Here is an 18,384-nt window from a genome sequence, read left to right on the forward strand (position 1 = left end):
TATGACACAATCAGATTTATGTTTTACACTAGATGCAGCCAGATATGCGGCCAGTTACTGATATATACAATTGATTAACGCAGTTCCAAAGTAATATATATATGCAAATTCTCTAACTATTTAATTAACAATCACAGGAATATGAATTCCCTGTCAATATAAATTCTCTGAAAACACTTTCTCTTTAATTACCCAGTTACGTTGCTGATAGTTTTTCTACTATACAGAGATCTTTCCTTGCGTACTTCAAATCTGCAATTATATTTAATGCAGCTGCCTTAGTTCTTTATTTGTCATATATGCAACAGCACCACAAACAGTTTTTATTCTTTCTTTTTCAACACAGCCTTTATGTACAGCATCGTCCAATAGCTGGTTATGCTTGCTGTGAAAAACATTTCGAAGTTAACAGCCTTAATTAGTTACGAGAAAAAGATATTTTCAGTATACAAAATAAGTAGTGGTGCAATTTGAAAGCTTGAAACCTGTTTATTAATCGGAGCGCTCTCGCGAGTAGGTTTAAAATTGCGTTCAGTAGACAAAGAGAATGTTCACAAATCACACTCTGGCCTAAAACTCTTCCCGTGTGTACGAGATTTCGGCGCACGTTAAAGATCCCCAGGTGGTCAAAATTAATCCGGAGCCCTCCACTACGGCGCGCATTATCGCCTGCGTTGCGTCGGCGCGTTAAACACTACAATCAATAAATCTAGAATTCTTCTGCTATCGTGATTTTTTTTCTAGTTTGAGAAAGATATGGTGTTCTTCCACATAAAATCATTGCCTCTCAATAAATATCTCTTTTAAGAAGTGATGTGTCATATTGCACTACTTTATTGCCATTGTGAAAGCATTTGTGAATTGCTTTCACAGCTAACGAGATGGCATTTGGGTAGAACCGCTCAATTTGTCCTCCATTAATGCTCCGTGCCGGTGCGCACCGCCGCGGGGCACTGTACAACGCGCCGGATTTGAGGGCAAGCCTGGTGCATGTTTATCGAGGACGCTACACAGTGACGCAACTCGATCGGTTAGCGATAGCTAGAGTACGCGTCGCCGAAGCGGCGCCGCCTGCTGCACCGACCCAATATCGCGGGCGCTACCTACAGCATGACGTGCGTGGCGCGTGATTCAGATCATTCAAACAGCCCTACAGCGCATGGCACCTTGAAAGAAAATGGACCTTTTCCAGCAGCGATGTGAGCATGTGGGCTGCCGGTCCGCCATTCTTGGAAGGCGTCTCCCGCAAAGTAAACAAAGGGGCACTCCTCAGCTTTCCGCTTGGGGAGCGGCTGTGCTGTCCAGCCTTGCACGTTTTTCTTTTTTCTCTTTCGGCAGCTCGCCGTGGGGCCGTAGGGGTCGTAGGAACACCGATTGGAAAGGGAGAAAGGCTTTGTGCAGGTGCACCCTTTCCACTCGCGCTAAGCAGCCCCGCGGAGGCGATCACCCCTCTTGTCACTGCGACTTCTTGGAATCACATGTTTGGCTGCAGGATGCCCTCTCTGCACCGCACATTCCGCATTCCCCAGCGTGTCTTTTTCCACGTGCGCGTCTTCGCCGTCCAGTCGCTCGTTTTCTGTGTGTTTCTGTGAGTGTTTCCGCGTCTGCAAATTTTGGCAATGTCAAAGTAAGTACGCTTAGATGCCGTGCAAGTGCTGTGTACAACGATGCCGCGGCGACTACACCGCGGACACGAAGGTACACGTGTTCACGTTCCCGAGGGAAGAAAGACTGAGAAATGCATGGATACACGCGGTGCCGCGAGAGAGCCTCACCGAGAATTCCAGGGTAAGCTTTTTTTTTCATTTTGGTATAGAATTGCGCTTTCATTTCAAGAGGATACACGTGCACGTGTAACTGGCTCCCAAGCCGCACTTTTGTATGACAAGCACCGAAGGCTTTGCTTATTGGAGGTAATATTTTTTTCTAGGTATGCGAGCTTCACTTTGCGGATGCGGATATTGTCCGTGTAGCCACGCATACAGATCAAGCCACTGGCCTACGCTCTCGCGGGTACAACAAGTGTACTCCAACAACTGCTGTCCGAGCCTTGACCGGTATAAACACGCTAGAACCAGTGGAACCGGCGTGTGGTTCGAGAATCGCTTAACCTGGGTGGTGCGTCTGATGCGTTCTTACACTCGATGCTTTACGCTTCCGAATTCTCTCGAAAAGTTTCCGCGGCAACCCTACTTTTTTTAATAGAAGCGCTGTTTTACAGCTCACCCTCTCCGTCCCCTCCTCCGCTGAAGAAAATCGTATTAACGTAAGGGCTTCTTCTCGGAAATTTGTCGTGCGCGTACGTACGTGTTGAGGTTGCAGCTAATGCGTTTCCAAAAGTTGTAAGGGTGGTAGCGCTCAGTTTTCTTCAGAGCTGTTAACCTGCACACTGTGTTTCCCTGTTTTACCGCCTTTCCCTGCATCTATTTTTCAAAAACTTAGTGCGGGCCACTAGTTCGGTGGAGGTACAGTAGAATGCTTTGTCAGTAAACACGGGAGCGCGTGCCGCTCAATACATGCACAGGACTTGGTTGGGAGGCTGACGCGCCCTCGCAGTTTGTGCACTTAGTGGGCGCACTCCCTGAAACCGCTTTATCGCGCGGCTGCCTGCTGCATTAGTTACGTCGTGGAAGATAACGCATTTTTTATCACTCAGTAGGGCAGTGAAAGTAAACATTTCAATGCATTCGCTGCGTAATTGACCGGAACATGAGCACGTGAAAGAACAACAGCATCGCTTGTTTGGCAAAACAGGTTTGCGGTCTCATTTATTTGAAGGATGCGGTCTTTATCCGGTGGCTTTTCACAGCTCGGATTAGGATGAATTCATCCTAATCCGAGCTGTGTTTTGGGCGTGGACAGCGTGAAAAACTTAAGTTTTTCACGCTGTCCACGCCCAAAAGGGAGTTTTCTACTTGTGCTGTTTCGGACGTCGGTAGTTTTTTCAAGTTTCTTCAAAATAATGTCTTATCTTAATTTTTTTTTATCCGTGCTAGCCAAATATTGCTCTATTACAGCCGATATAGCACACGGCTTAATGTTTTAGTTTTGTTATAAAAAGAATGTGCCACTGAATTGGAGCGTGACCAAACAAAGTTCGTATTAAGTTCGCTGCAGCTGATAATTCGCTATATTAGCGTTCGTTATAGCGTCGTTCATCTGTACTCCGCTGGGCATTGAAATATAGCTTACGCATCTTAACAAAATAATATCCACGGGGCTTTCACTTACACTTAAAAGAAAAATCGGTGAATATAAATGCATGTTATTGAAATCTTAGTAGCACTATCGCCATGTCAAATCTGCCCGAGAAATGTGCCCCTTGCATGAGCATGCTCTCCTGCTGAATGTGGTTAATGAATTTTCGCTCATTTCTGTTTGTTGTTTTCGGTATTAGCACTACAGTGGGGTTGAATAATGAGTTGCTTTTTTGCCTCGTCGCATTCTCCAGAAAGGGTTTAAAAGCCAAATGTTTGCACATTCCAGCTATCCAGCAGACACCTCTCCATGCAGGAATTGATGCCATTTTGGGCCACTTTTTTTCTTATCAACATAAGCCGAAAAAATGTTCTGTGGACTGCAATGTGCATTTACATTTGACGAAGTGAATAGCTGAAGTGCATTTGTTTAAACCTCAAGCTGAATTGTCAAAATAAGGAGTTCTCGATGTACACAAATAAAATTTATTTTGTAAAAGTTACATAACGGTTTTAACATGGACTATGGTGACAAAATTGCAAGCAATTACCTTTCAGCATCACTAATAACAATTGCGTTCTGTATCCTGTTGTGAAGAATGTAAGGCAGAATAAAAGTATTAGCAAGGGGGAGAATTGGTTCAGGCCCTCTAATTATTTGAGGACGTGACAGTAGTTTTTACGAAATTTATTTTCAGGATTAATGAAAAAGGAACTTGGAAATTGACTAATGATAACTCTATTTGTTTCATTTCATTTGCAAGATTTTGTAAAGCCACAGCTAGATACAAGAGGTAAAAATAAATAAATGCAGTTAGAAACTTGTGCTTCCATCAAAGGGGCCAAGCTGGCCAAGAAGAATGCAGCCACTGACCCATCGCCACAACAAAGCAACCTGCAACCACCTTAATTCGCATGCACGCGCATCATTTTTGTAATAAAATGTGGAAGGTATGTCATGAAGTGTTTGTCAGCATTTAGGGTGCAGCATTAATTGCTGCTGTTAAGTGAAGTTCATTATATATGCTATCCACGTGGTCATAAACTCAATCCATATATAGCCATATATGATGTTAGGTCGCCATATATGGCTTACCCATGTATGGCCTCGCCCATATATGGCCACGTCAGGAATTGGGCATATAAGGCCATATATGGCCTACATCCATATATGGCCCCACCCATATATGGCCATGTCAGGAATTGGCATATATGGCCATATATGGCACACCCATATATGGCCACATATGCCCAATTCCTGACGTGGCCATATATGGCAATTTTTATATATGGCCATATATAGCATTTTCGTAAGGGTTATACGACCAGGAGCACGCTAACCGCCTCCTTGCAACTACAAGTATCTGCTTTCAGCACGACAACCGTGTGGTCACTCTTCCTATCGAGGTCAAACACTCTCCCAACCGTGCGAATACTTCACGTGGAGTCATCACAGTGGAACCTGGAGATTCAAATGAAACAATTTTGAATTGGATTCGCTGTGAGCAAGCTGAGGTCTTGGCGGCGCAACGGATAGGCAAAACGAATCGAGCTGTTCTAACCTTTGCCTCTCCAACGATTCCGAACGTCGTCAAATACTATATGGCTATAGTTAAAGTATCTCCTTATGAGCCCAAGCGAATGGTTTGCTTCGCATGCCACAACATCGGGCACATGGCGAAGTACTGCCCGCATCAACCTGTGTGTCGTAAATGTGGGCGCGTACATGCCGAAGCTGAACCTTGCGAGCGCACACTTTATTGCGTGGCATGTAAAAAGGATGGGCATCTGGCAGTAGACCCCACGTGTCCGGCCCGCACTGCCTCCTCCCCTCGCACCAATTCAAAAGTGCAAGACGGCGTGTCGTGGGCTGATCGTGTTCGTACTCATGGCAACCTAAGTACCAATGCCGTCGGCGCAGTGTCGTCACCTGCTGCAGCTACAGTTGACCCTCCACCTCCACGTCCTGAGACAAGCGACCCCATTCTGCAGACAGTATTGTCCGAACTTGCCAGCCTCCGAACTGAACTTCACCAGCTTCGTGAGGAAAACGCGCAGCTCAAGGCTGAACTTGCAGCATCCAAGCTGGGGTCTCATACCACGCCCACCCATGCAGCTTCATCGACCTCAATCACGCCCCCAAAAAAGGCTGATTCCACCTCTACTTCCATTATTGCACCTGCAAAGTCGGCCCTCCGCAATCCCCTTCCCTCCACGCCTAAGCAACGAAAAAGTCGCATTACTATATATAGTGTCAAGCGTACCCCCACCTCGCAAAAAGCGACCAACACGAACGATATTATGGAGATTCTAAAATTTATTCGCGCTGACATCCAGCAAGAACGGCGCGCTCGAATGGCTGACATGGACAACCCAAGCAGCAGAAATTGCCAAGCCCAAGCATGGCAAATCATCAGTGGCCAATGTGTCCGAGCTTGGCAATACCTCGGCCGCCAATATTGGCTGGTGTTTGGGAAAGGTGACAAGCCAACAATTGGCCAAGCCCTGGAAGGCCAATATTGGACAACGCTTGGCAAAGTATCTTGCCATGATAATGCCAATGGGTGGACCCCACGCTATTTTCATGCACATTTTTGGCTTTGTGGCCAGTCCTTATGACCAATGCTTATTTTATGAGTTGCCTCGCGGCCCGATTTCTGCTTTATACATGCCAGTATACAGGAAATTATTAAACGAGTGCGCATTATTTATTTAATGCGCACTCATTAAATAATTTCCTGTACAATGGCATGTATAAAACAGAAATGGGACCGCGAGGCACAATAAGCAAACTGCATCAACTTTGCGAAGCAATTATAGATCAGTGACTTGCCAAAAACAATTGAGCAACACAACACACCGGGCCTCTCTGTGTAGCCTTTTTATTATGCACATCAAATATACGAGAAACCTGGCTTAACAGTGGCAAGAATACGAACACATACATGAAAGCAAACACAAACACAACAGTCGAGAAAAAAATTTAAAAAGCGCTGCTCATGAAGCGCGAACCGATTATCATTCGTTTAACTGCTTGAGATGCCTACAAAACAGAAGCATTCAGGTAAATGAAAACAGGACCCTCATTCCCGGTAATTCGCCGACGTGCCAAGATCACAATATGTTGTTGAACAGCACTATTGTAGAATAGCCCAGCTTGGAAAGCTTGTCACTGCTGCACCCGCCACTTGTCCACGGGAAACACATGTGCGTCGTAGCGCCTGTAATAAGTAAAAAAAAATAGTTCACTATAATGCTAAATTCACGCTGCTTACTAAATACAGCACCTATACAAGCCTTACCGTGTGAAAATATTCCGTGTGAAAATATTCAGCCTAAAGTTCTAGCTTGTTAACACTCGCTATGAAACAAAACGTACTGCACTATTCATTTTTCAATACTGCGTTTTACGGTAGCAGTTACTTGGCTCGTTCTTGAGAAAACAGTCCGGAATTTCACCGAAAATGGGCTTCACTCGTATTGCAGTCGCGCAAGGTAATATAAAAAGTGCAATAGACAAAGCAACACGCCAGCGGTTCCGTGAAATTTTGTTGTGCCTTCGCTCACTTCTGCCCCGTCGACGCGCAAGACGCGAACGGAACCGACGGAGAAGCCCAGCGGTAGTGTAATTACTTTGTCGCTCGACAATACCTTTACGTTGCCCAAGAAAATAATGAAACGAAAGCTTCATTAATAGCTAGAGTTTAATTAAGCCAGCTTGATACATCCGCAACTCTTATACTGCACACGAGTCTTGCTTCAACGCATGCTGAACGTCGTGAACTTGCAGTGGGAGCACGGCTGCTTGTTCGGAAAACACAAAGCCGGAAAAAGGATAGCTAGAACTGGCGTCACACAATTGGAAGCACATGTATGTGACCACTTTTTTCTTCGCAAGTGCTGTCGTTCGCGAGCGCCAGAACTCGCGAACGACAGCTGAAGTTTTGGCGGGAACGAGCGCGAGCACTCCCGCACCGCGAAAAAATGAAATGGTGACTTACGTTTTTAGCGGCGGCCGTAGCAGGCAAACGATGTTATTACACCAGTCAGGTATACTTCACACAGCCACCGACACCAAAACGCACCTCACAGACACGTACAGGAGTACTACCGCAGTTTCAATGCCACAAAAGAGACGGAGCCGTCGGCGCAACGCGTACGTCCAGCTAGTCCAGCGGCCCCGCCGCGGATTCAAAGAACGCGCAAAGGCACAACGCTGAAGTAGTCCGACGTTCACCGTTGCGTTAGGACACACAAATGACCAATTCCTACTGAACGTTTAACACTCTCTCTCACGCTGTTTTGAATAATCTGCACTTTAGTTTAAGTACGCTTTGTTTCGTGGCACGGTGCCGTGGCTCTTTAGGTAACTACTTTTTGCTGCGTTTTGGCCTGTTCACCGCGCTCTAACCGTCATAATCCGTCATGTTGGGGAACCGCCGCGGGACACGACCGCAGTGCTGCCCTCGAGTGGTGCTGCTTGCGCGCCGGGTGCGCATGTATACACGCAAAATAACGCACACGAGTGCTCTACAGTGACACTTCATGCAACGGTATGCAACAACAGGTAAGGCTGTGGGCATTTGCACCTGCCAATACTTTTTATTTAAACGTGATACTTGACACAAGCTTGAAAATGATTTGGAACTACTTTTTGTTGTGCGCTGCGCGTGAAAACAAATTCAAAAACACGGCAACTTCAGTAATATTTTGAGTGAACTTGAGTGGTCATTCAACTAACAAGAACATGCCAAGACGTGTGTAAAGGCACTCATAAATACCTGCGTCGCATATAGGCTACTAGTCTTCATAAAATTTTATGATCAAAAATTACGTCTGAATGAGCGCGCTGTCCAGTGCGATTTTTCGCGCACCGGCCAATGCGTGTCCTCAAGGCCGGTCGTATAGCGCGCGTTGTCCACGAATGGCTTCTGCGTACAGGCCGGCGTGTGGCCAAGCTATCGGAAGCCAAAGGGAAGCCAAGGGGCGTCCAATGATTGGCTATCGGCCAATGCTGCTTGGGAAGCTTCGCACCTTCACAGAAAAATATGCTGAACAAACTGTATACGGCCATGATGAATTACCTCCAAACCCGGTCGACCAAATGAAGGCGATGAACCGCCTAGAAAGATAACCCTCTGTGCTACCCTTGGACAATGAAGCGGTCCCTTTGCGTTTTACAGTGGAACTGCCGTAGTTTCAATCAATCGGCTTCTATTCTGTCCAGTCGAGTATCCCAAATTCTTCCTGTTCTTATTCTCCTACAAGAAACCAGATCCATGCCCAAACTTAGAGGATACACCAGTTATTCAGAACCATCAATAACTCACCGTGGCAAGACCACACCACTCTCCCAGCCTCTAGTGGTCGAACAAGCAGCTGTTTTGGTACGATCGGACCTAGGTTGCTGCAAGCTGTCCGTCCCAGGTCAATGCTCGAAGGATCACGAGGTGGTTATCGTGCAGGTTCGCCTACATGACGGGAAACCAATAATTGCAGCATCCGTGTACTACCGTCCAGTCACCGGCTCGCAAAAATCCATCAACTATAATTGGCTACACCACCTCATTTCGCAGTACCCCCGCACTCCCATTATCATCGGCGGCGACTTTAATGCGAAAAGTACCACATGGGGATATGCCTCTACCGACAGCCGAGGCTCCTGCCTTGAGGCGACCATTGACGACTATGGCCTCTCCCTTCTCAATTACCCTACATTACCCACGAGGGTGGGTCTTCATCCCAAGCAAAATAACAGTTCACCTGACCTCACCATCTCTACTACTGGGGTGGTTCGTGAGTGGAGCACCTATACCACCACTTGGGGAAGCGATCATTACCCGATCCTCCTTACTCTTCGAGGAAAGCGCTTTCGCGCTCGTCAATGCCTTTCGCACATCAACTGGACAGCCTTTCGAAGCAACGTTGATATCCCTGAAAATGCTACCCTGTCGCAATTCACTGCGTCTATACAGTGTGCGAAATTGCAGGCTACAGAGAAAATCATTTGCGACTCTTCGACATCTGCCCTGGACGCACATTTCACTAACCTCTGGAAGCGCGTGCAATCTCTCACCACTCGTCACCTCACCAACGGAAAACGTCAGCAAGACCTGATCCGGATTCGTCGCCAATATCAAATCATCAGGGAATACCAACGATCCCTTTCCAACGAGCATTGGCATAGCCTTTGTGAGAAGCTTGGTAAAGAACGAGGACTTTCCAAACTATGGAGCACATTTCGGAGCTTGTCGGGCAAGTGCAAGCAAAAACCCACGTTGTTTGCTTCGCTCACTCTCCGAGACACGCCAGAGGACGTTGAGCGTCGCCTTATTACGGCGTTTTTCCCTCACGCCTCTCTCAGTCCCCACCCCCCGCTGCCGACCATAATGGTTCCAGACGTGGATAGAGATCTGGACGCCCCATTCACCATGGGGGAGTTTAAAGCGGCTCTTCACCAGGGCAAACCACATTCTGCACCTGGTCATGATGGTGTGACATGGCAGCACCTGCGTAACTTGGATGAGTCGGCGCACTTAATACTGCTTGATATAATTAATACTTACTGGGCCTCGGGTGACGTTCCCAATGACCTCAAACTGACGCTAGTTCATCCGATACCCAAGCCAAACAAAGACTCCTCTGTCCTGACTAACCTTCGGCCAATTTCACTCACGCCCACCATTTGCAAACTTATTGAGCGCCTAATCAATAACCGCCTTCAGTATTATTTGGAATACGTGCGTCCGTGGTTTCACCCGTCTCAAACTGGATTCCGTCCTCACCTAAGTACGCACGACTGCCTTTGGCTGCTCCGACGTGTTCTCAATCGCACATCACGGGCTGGCAATCCGGATTACGTCCTCACTTTTGACGTGCGAAAAGCATTTGACAACGTTAGCCAATCGGCGATCCTCGAAGAGCTCGCTATGGCCTTCCCCAGCCAAAGGGCCCAAAACTGGATACGAAATTTTCTTGAAAATCGTCCAATTCGGCTCAACAGCACGCATCCAGGATGGAACCCAAGAACATTTTATCTAGACAGGGGTGTTCCCCAGGGTTCTGTCCTTGGACCCGTTCTTTTTAATTTGGCTATGGCACGCGTAGCCCGCAACCTGGAACGGGACACTGCGGCTCGTTTTGCTATCTACGCTGACGATCTAACAGTGTGGGTTGAAGCCGCCGACTACAAATGCACTGAAGACATGGCTACAGAATTGCAGGCGGCGGTAAACAGCCTCTCAACCACTCTACCAACCCTCGGCCTTGAGCTGGCACCAGAGAAGACAGAATTTCTCCTAGTCCACGGTCAGCACCGACCGCCCGCCAACATGCATCATACTATCTACATCGGCGACACACACATTGCCTCACACTGTGGCCATATCCGTCTACTAGGTGTTCCCCTCGCTAGCCACAACAGTGCTCGGCAATGGATAACGCAGCTGCGCAAAAATTGGAAACCGATGCTGCGCCTAATCTCTCGCCTTTCCAACAAATTTGGTGGCGTCAACCAATCGGCGTGTCTCACACTCTCAAGGGCAGTAGCCGTCGGTCGTCTGACTTATGGCGCCCCGGCTTATGACCTCTCTTCGGCTCACAAGAAGCACTTAGCGGTGCTTTACCGGGCCATGCTTCGTACGATCACCGGACTTCCGAGGCATACTCGCATTGACGCTCTTGAACGAGCTGCCCCTGTCCCTCCGATGGAAGAGCTCCTTGCGGAAGCCGTGCAACAACATCGGTTTCGGCGGACACTAACACAACAGGGGACTGCACTCTGTGCGTGGGACGAACGTGTACCTCCAGTACTTCCATCGGCCTCACCACCCCCTCCCCTTTGGGTAAGCCCGCCGGTTACAGTTGCCCACCAACGAACCGGAATTCCGCGCTCCCGTCGTACCGCTCGTGAAAGGGCCCTTCAGCGCGTCCTCGCAGCGAAATTGCCGGACGAGGTCGATATTTTCACGGATGCTAGCCTCTCCCCTTCCCATATGGGTCTGGCCTGGCGCTGCCCAGCTCGACCGGACCTGGACGGCTCCCTCACACGTCACGCTTGTAACGCGTCCCCCCTGGAAGCGGAACTCCAGAGCATCCTTAGCGCACTGGATCATTTGGCCTTCACCATTGCAAACCCGCCACCTCCACGCATCCGCATTCTCACAGACTCTCACCAAGCCCTCCAAGAGCTGCGCAAACCCTTCACCGATCATCCAACAGTGCACAGAATCCAACATATGACCGCCATTTTGTCGCGTAATGGGATCACTACCCGTTTGGCATGGGTTCCGGGTCACACAGATCCGGATGGGGGCAACCAAGCTGCACATGATGCAGCACGGGAGCGCCTTGATAGTACACCTCCCCTGGTTGACAACGCGTCGCCCTCCCCCCCCTGCCCTCGCCTTCAACTTGATCACGCACGCCAGGCACGGAAGTGCCGTCTTTCTTCCGTTACCCCTCCTGGCTACCTGGCTCTGGCTCCCCCGATGCCTCGCTCTGCGGAAGTATTCGTCAACAAAGCTAGAGCCAACGCAGCTCTCATACCCCACATCACAAGAAAATGGATTTATCCGACAGGGTCTCCACCTCCTTACTGTCCCCACTGCCGAATGACCGTATTCGCCACCCTTGACCACCTAATCTGGCGCTGCTCCGCGTTTTTGCTGTACCGGCCTATCCTCACCAATGCTATGCCTCCCGATGCCTCAGAAGATGATCCTCCATTTGAAGATCCGAATTTTATCAGAGCCCTTGGGCTGTTCGGCGTAGAGAGTGGTCTTTCAAGATTAGTGTAGAATCGGGCCTACTCCGGTCGTGAAAATCCCCTAATGGTAGATCTACACCTTAGCCTGACCTCCGCGGTCTGAAGGGAACCCCTGTGCCGTCTTCATGGACGCATCATCTTTTTAACTGGGCTACTCCTCCCTTCCCCTCCTTCCCCTACCCCTATTTTGGCCGCATGGCCTTCTCTTGCCTAATAAAGGACTACAACAACAACAATTCTCTGCTGGGAAGTCACCATGCCGCAGCCGTCGATGATTGGAGGGGCCAGGATGACGTCGCTGTAGACAGGAGCATGCAGACCATCAGCTGATGGGGCGATGAACAGGCCAGGGCTATCTTCAGTGAAGTAGATAGGGTCGTCCAGGCCCGTCCAAGCCGAGTTGTCCGCGAGCAGAAGCGTTGTCGAAAAACGGTTGACTATCACACTGGCATCAGGGCGAAGAATGCGGGTCGGGTCCGGCACGGGAACAACAAGGGAGGCAAGAAGCTGTGCAAAAAGCAGAAAGCGGTTCAGCATCACGCAGCGCGGCTGTGTTCCTGCCCACTGAAGAAGGTAGCTGCAGGGCGCTTTTTTATTCTCTGCTGGGAAGTCACCATGCCGCAGCCGTCGATGATTGGAGGGGCCAGGATGACGTCACCGTAGACAGGAGCATGCAGACCATCAGCTGATGGGGCGATGAACAGGCCAGGGCTATCTACAGTGAAGTAGATAGGGTCGTCCAGGCCCGTCCAAGCCGAGTTGTCCGCGAGCAGAAGCGTTGTCGAAAAACGGTTGACGATCACACTAGAGAGTTTTAGTATAGCGGCTCCCGTACGCTACGCTAAGGTTAGCGGGTAGCGGGAGCGGACTGCGCATGCGCGCGCGGGGAGTGCGAGGAGGTTGCCCCTCAGCGGAGGGAAAGAGCGGGCATGGCGAAGGGAGGCCGCGCGGAACTAATCCACCCCACCGTGACGAATTTGCTCTTCCCAGTCGCGCCCCGCTACCCGCCGCCGTAGCGTTAGCGGACGGAGCACGCTATGCTAAAACTCTCTACTGGCATCAGGGCGAAGAATGCGGGTCGGGTCCTGCACGGGAACAACAAGGGAGGCAAGAAGCTGTGCAAAAAGCAGAAAGCAGTTCAGCATCACGCTAGCGCTGCTGTGTTCCTGCCTCGCTTATGATAGAATCAGGGGTCTCTCCGAAGTTCTCACAAAAGCTATATGTTCACGCGTGAAAACAGAACAAAAGGCACGGTTTAGGCATTGGCCGAATCTACATCACTGAGCGGTTTGTCATTAATACCGGATAAGGTTATCGGCAAGATTTTTCTTTGGTTTATTGTTTGCCAGAATTTCCTGGGGTTATTTTTGAGCATGTCTGGTCGTGTTGTTCGAAAAAAATCGCGTTTCCCGTTTTGAATGCTAATCGAGAGGCATTTTACGGACTCGGAATATTCTTTCCATAGGGACGGTTGGTTCGTTTTTTCGGGACGTCCGAACATTCGCTTTTTCCGGTTTATCAGTTTTTTAATCGCGTTGTTAAACCAAGGGGTGGATGTTTTGTTCGTAATTTTTATGCTTGGTATATATGCATCAGTTAGTTGGTTGAGTTTTTCGACTAGCAACTTCCAATTGTTTTCTATGGTGAGTTTGTTGAATCCCTGTTCGTATGAAATGTAAAATTGTTCAAGTTAGGTGTTAATTCTTTCATAATTGCCACGGCCGTAGAGTTTTATCTTCTTTGGTGTAGGCTTATCTTCTGTAAAGGTAAAACTGAAAGATCGAGGCAAGAATAATTTTGTGATAGCTTATTTCTTTAAGGTATACTGGAGAGACTGCAGGCTTCTTGGATCCGACATTAGAATAAGGTCTAATATATTAGATCTGTGTGATGTTTCTCTGGTGGTATGAGTTATTACTTGTGCTAGTTGGTAGTTTTCTAAACAGGCTAGGAATTCGCCGCATTCACCGCTGCGAATGGAAACGTTGTTTGACCATTTTATAGACGGATAATTGAAGTCCCCGCAAATTATGAACTTTGCACGGGGATACATTTTTTGCAGACTGTCGAGGGTGTCGTTAAAATTGATGTTAAAGTTGGGCTTTGATTTGAGGGGACGGTAACAGACACCTAGTATGATCAGCCCACGGGAACTTTCGCAAGCTACCCAAAGGGGTTCCATTGGACTGGTAATGCTAATAATAATTTAGTGACGGATTGTATGTTTAATAGCGATGAGCACGCCACCACCTCGACCGGATAAACGGTCCTGGCGAAGCAATGTGAAATTGGTTAGGTATGAAAGAACTTCAGAATCTTTGATGGACCCGCCGCGGTGGCTCAGTGGCTAAGGCGTTGCGCTGCTGAGCACGAGGTCGCGGGTTCGATTCCCGGCCGCGGCGGCCGCTTTTCTGATGGAGGCGAAAAGCAAAAACGCCCGTGTGTACGAGATTTCGGCGCACGTTAAAGATCCCCAGGTGGTCAAAATTAATCCGAAGCCCTCCACTACGGCGCGCCTCATCGCCTGAGTTGCGTCGGCGCGTTAAACCCTACAATCAAATCAATCTTTGATAGAAGGTGAAAGCCATGTTTCTGTCAACTTCACGACGTCATAATCAGATTATTGAATTATGGTACATATTTCGTCGCGTTTCGGCATACTTCTTATGTTTGTGTAGAGAATAGAAAAGGTGACGTCATTTGTATGTTTGGTGAGGTGATTCTGGATATGGCGAGAGGGTAAATGGCGATACATTTACTGGGATGCGAAATTGCAAGCTGTCACGTGGAAAAATTTCTTTGACTTCTTTTCGGGTTGCATCATAGTGGTACGGTTTTTTTCCGATAACCACCTTCTTGTAACGAAGCTTGAAGGGGCCGCCGTGCTCACGTGCGAAACGTAGAAGCTCTCTCTGGGCAGTGCGGGTTGCAAAACAGTAATCCTGAGCTACACTGTACGGCGTATCTTTCAGTTTGAAACCGTTAGATAAGACTGCTTCTTCTTTTTTTTTTTTGAACTGGGAAAAGTTAACAATTACTGGACGTAGTTTTTCCGGTTGATTTTTTCCGATTCTGTGCACAATTTCGATACCGTTCGGCTCAAGGTTAATTTTGATGTGATTTTTGCAAATGTCAGCAACTAACTCTTCACTGTCTGCCCAAGTTTCTTCTTGTTTTTTGGGGTTTCGATAAAAAAAGAAGATTACACTGACGCGATCTATCTTCGGCATCATTCAGCCTGCCTTCCATGTCGGAGAGCTGGATTGTTGCGTCGGTTGATGATTTTGTTAAGTTCCTACGCTGGAAAGGAGTTCCGGGATAGATGCGCACATTTCTTCAGATTTTGTGATACGAGTTGCAAGGTCTGTTAATGTTTCTTCAGTTACTGCTAGTCGGTCGACAAAAATAAAATATAACATGTAAACATAAATGTAAATAAATACGAATATAAATACAAATCTATATATAAAATATAAAAGAGTAGTGGATTTTTATTTTTTATAACTTCAATGGGAAACCATGCACATCACTTCGCATATAGCGTATATTCAGACAGTGTTGCGCTTCGCGAGATTCGCCTTTCGTTGCACCAGTATAAGAGTAAGCCCGCAGTGATGTCCACTAGGCGCCACAGCAGCTGCCGCGAATATCAAAAACGCATCTCGGGGCAGCGAGTGACCAGAGATGCCTGACAATGAAATAAGCACAGTAATGCACAAAGTGGGCCTGGTACGCAATTTTTGTGAGCCAGGCCTCGAAACGGCAGTCTGTAGATCTTGCAAACTTTTGCGGCTGACCACACGTTGAGCTGCAGCAACCAGCAGACGACATAAGACAAACCTGATGTTAGGCCTAAAGTTGGGCCATTGCATGTTTGCATCACCCACTCCCTCCACAACTGCGCAGCAACCTTTGAGCACGCAATACATCATTGCTGCCGGGAGACTTATATGCTAGCTGATTCTTACAATCATTTATCTGGCCCTGCCCCTAAGGAGCATAGTTTTTTTATCCTTCGTTAATTTCCAATTCTAGAGAACTCTTTTTCAATAATTGGACAAACCTCAAGCCATGGCCAGTCACTCACAGTGGGTACGTGCCTTACCAAATGGAGAAGAAGAAGTCGGGAGGCTTTTTTGAATAAAGCTTCAACCCGTTCACATGAAATTAGTTGAGGTAGACTCTTCGCACTTTCCAGCAACGGTGGCGCCGCCGCGCGCCTTTTTTCCGAAGCTATTTGTAGATGATCGGCGTCCCGGGCGAAGGCAGCCGGAGCGTTCGGTAACGTGGGGATTGAGAACGCAAAACCAAAAAGCAATCGAATGTGCTTTGTACCGCAGTATAGAAATTACTCATTGCCGGGAAAAGCCAACGTTGATACCTTTCCCAGAGATAAAAAAGCCGCCCGCATCTTCCCACAGGGGGAACTCGAGTAAATGCGTCGCATCTACTCGAGTCAAGCAAAGCGTCACGTCAAGCGAAAGCCAAGCAAAGACGTCCTTGATTGAATTCCGAACGCGCGCTCCGCCGCTTATATACGTTGAGGGGACTGCGTAAGCCGGTCCCAGTCGATGACGTCGGCGTACTTGTAAAGCGGCGTGGACTCTAGGTGTTTGAGCCAAGAGCGGATGTTGCTTCGCCGGAGAACGGCACACCGGTTATATGCGCAGCGCGCCCGAAGGAGAGGAAACCGCGGAAGAGAGAGTACTGCACATGCGCCAGCCCCAGCGCGTCTGCCGCGGCTATGACGCAACGTGCCGCGGCTATGACGCAACACAATCCACTTTAATCCAATCCAATCCAAGCCAATCCAATCCAATCGAATCCAATCCAATGCCCCTCGCGAGAGAGTGTTCGAATCCAATCCAATGCCCCTCGCGTGAGTGTTCGCTATCGCCTCGACTCGACGCGCAGTGAGCGTGCGGACTACGGACGCCAACGCGGGTGACATCGTGAGTTACTGAAATGCTCTGCATTTAAAAAGCCCGAAAGACTTGGATAACTATGCTCCGCATTGGAAAAGGTGTCAGCAACACAATGGGGTTTGCAGTAGACTACTTTCACGAAAGCTGACTTCTTCTCGAGCAATATCCGTAAGTTTAGTTCGCTCTCTCGTTATTGATGATGTGTTTTCGTGCTAGTTGAGTGTGTCGTTTATTAGTAGATGGTCTGCAGATACTGAAACCACGGTTGAAGAAAGGCGCCGTGCCGCCACATAACATTCCTATGCGCACGCACGAGAAGAAAGTGAAGCCAAGAACCAACAGGAGAACGTCATTGTTCTTTTATTAACGTGCTGGTTTCTGCTAATAAATGCTGCGTTCCAGTTGCATTTTGTGCTTTGTTGGGTTGTTTGTGCTTCGTTCTCTTTTTAGCATTATGTGTGAATACTGTTTTGAACTTGCGGCTTTTTTTATTTCTCAAACCCGCCACAGGAATGGGCGATGTAGGTATTTGTAATAAACTAATAAATTTGTTATGCGGCATCGTCGTTTCCGACAGCGCGCTGAAAGCACAGCGCAGCTGATGCAACAGGTCATGCCTTTGATATTTAGTTTCGGTATTTTTATTATTACCTGTAAACTATATACATAAACGCCGTTGGATCTTTCCTTGTAAAAACCGCCCACAAAATTATAATTGACTCGCATTATTCGCACTTAACCCGACACAATTGCGCAAGTGGCCATAACAAAACGCTGTGCTCGGTTGCGCCTACCGAGCTGTGCTTGGCGCCTAATAAACATTCGTAAAGTGTGCTTGAACAATTTTACGAGCATGGATGGAAGTGTAGCATCCTTTATAGAACCTGCATTGCCAACAAACGTTCACGCAGTGCGGTTGGCTGGTGACGCCATTCGGTTGCAGGCACAATCCTTCGATGCTCAGCATGTCATCATCGGTGGCCTCCCTGATGCCGCAAAACACTGTGTGACTGGCGTTGTAAACTGCTTCGCCTTCGACAAAGCACCTTCGTGTCTCATCGGCAAGGGAAAAGATGGTCTCAAGAGGAACTAATGGGCCCGAATCGGCTTTTTCCTCCTGACGCGCGCTTACGCGACGCCCCGATCATCGTCCCGTCCTCCATTTTGGATACCCCGTCGCGCCACCTATATTCGCTGGAAAGTGCGAATTCCTCATTCACACAGTCGTCACCTTCCCCGTCACTGCATCGTAACGTCAAAAAACCGCGACGGAGAAGTAACGGAGGAGCGTTCGTTCTGGAGCTCTCCGTTCGTCTGCCTAGTGATCAGTTTAGCCTAGAATTGAGCGTGCTTAATCTGAAAAGCAAAGAAAATGGCTTAGATTTTTACATGTGCTCACTTTTCGCTAAATTTAGCCATTTGTTTTCTAATTGGCTCGTTTACCACGGAGCGTGGTCCCGCTGCGTTGACGGAACAAAAACGTAGAGCTCGGCTT

The sequence above is a fragment of the Haemaphysalis longicornis genome, unplaced genomic scaffold (assembly GCF_048455015.1).
Source record: "Haemaphysalis longicornis isolate Haplotype H1 unplaced genomic scaffold, Haemaphysalis longicornis Haplotype H1 scaffold_9, whole genome shotgun sequence".
NCBI lineage: Eukaryota > Metazoa > Arthropoda > Arachnida > Ixodida > Ixodidae > Haemaphysalis > Haemaphysalis longicornis.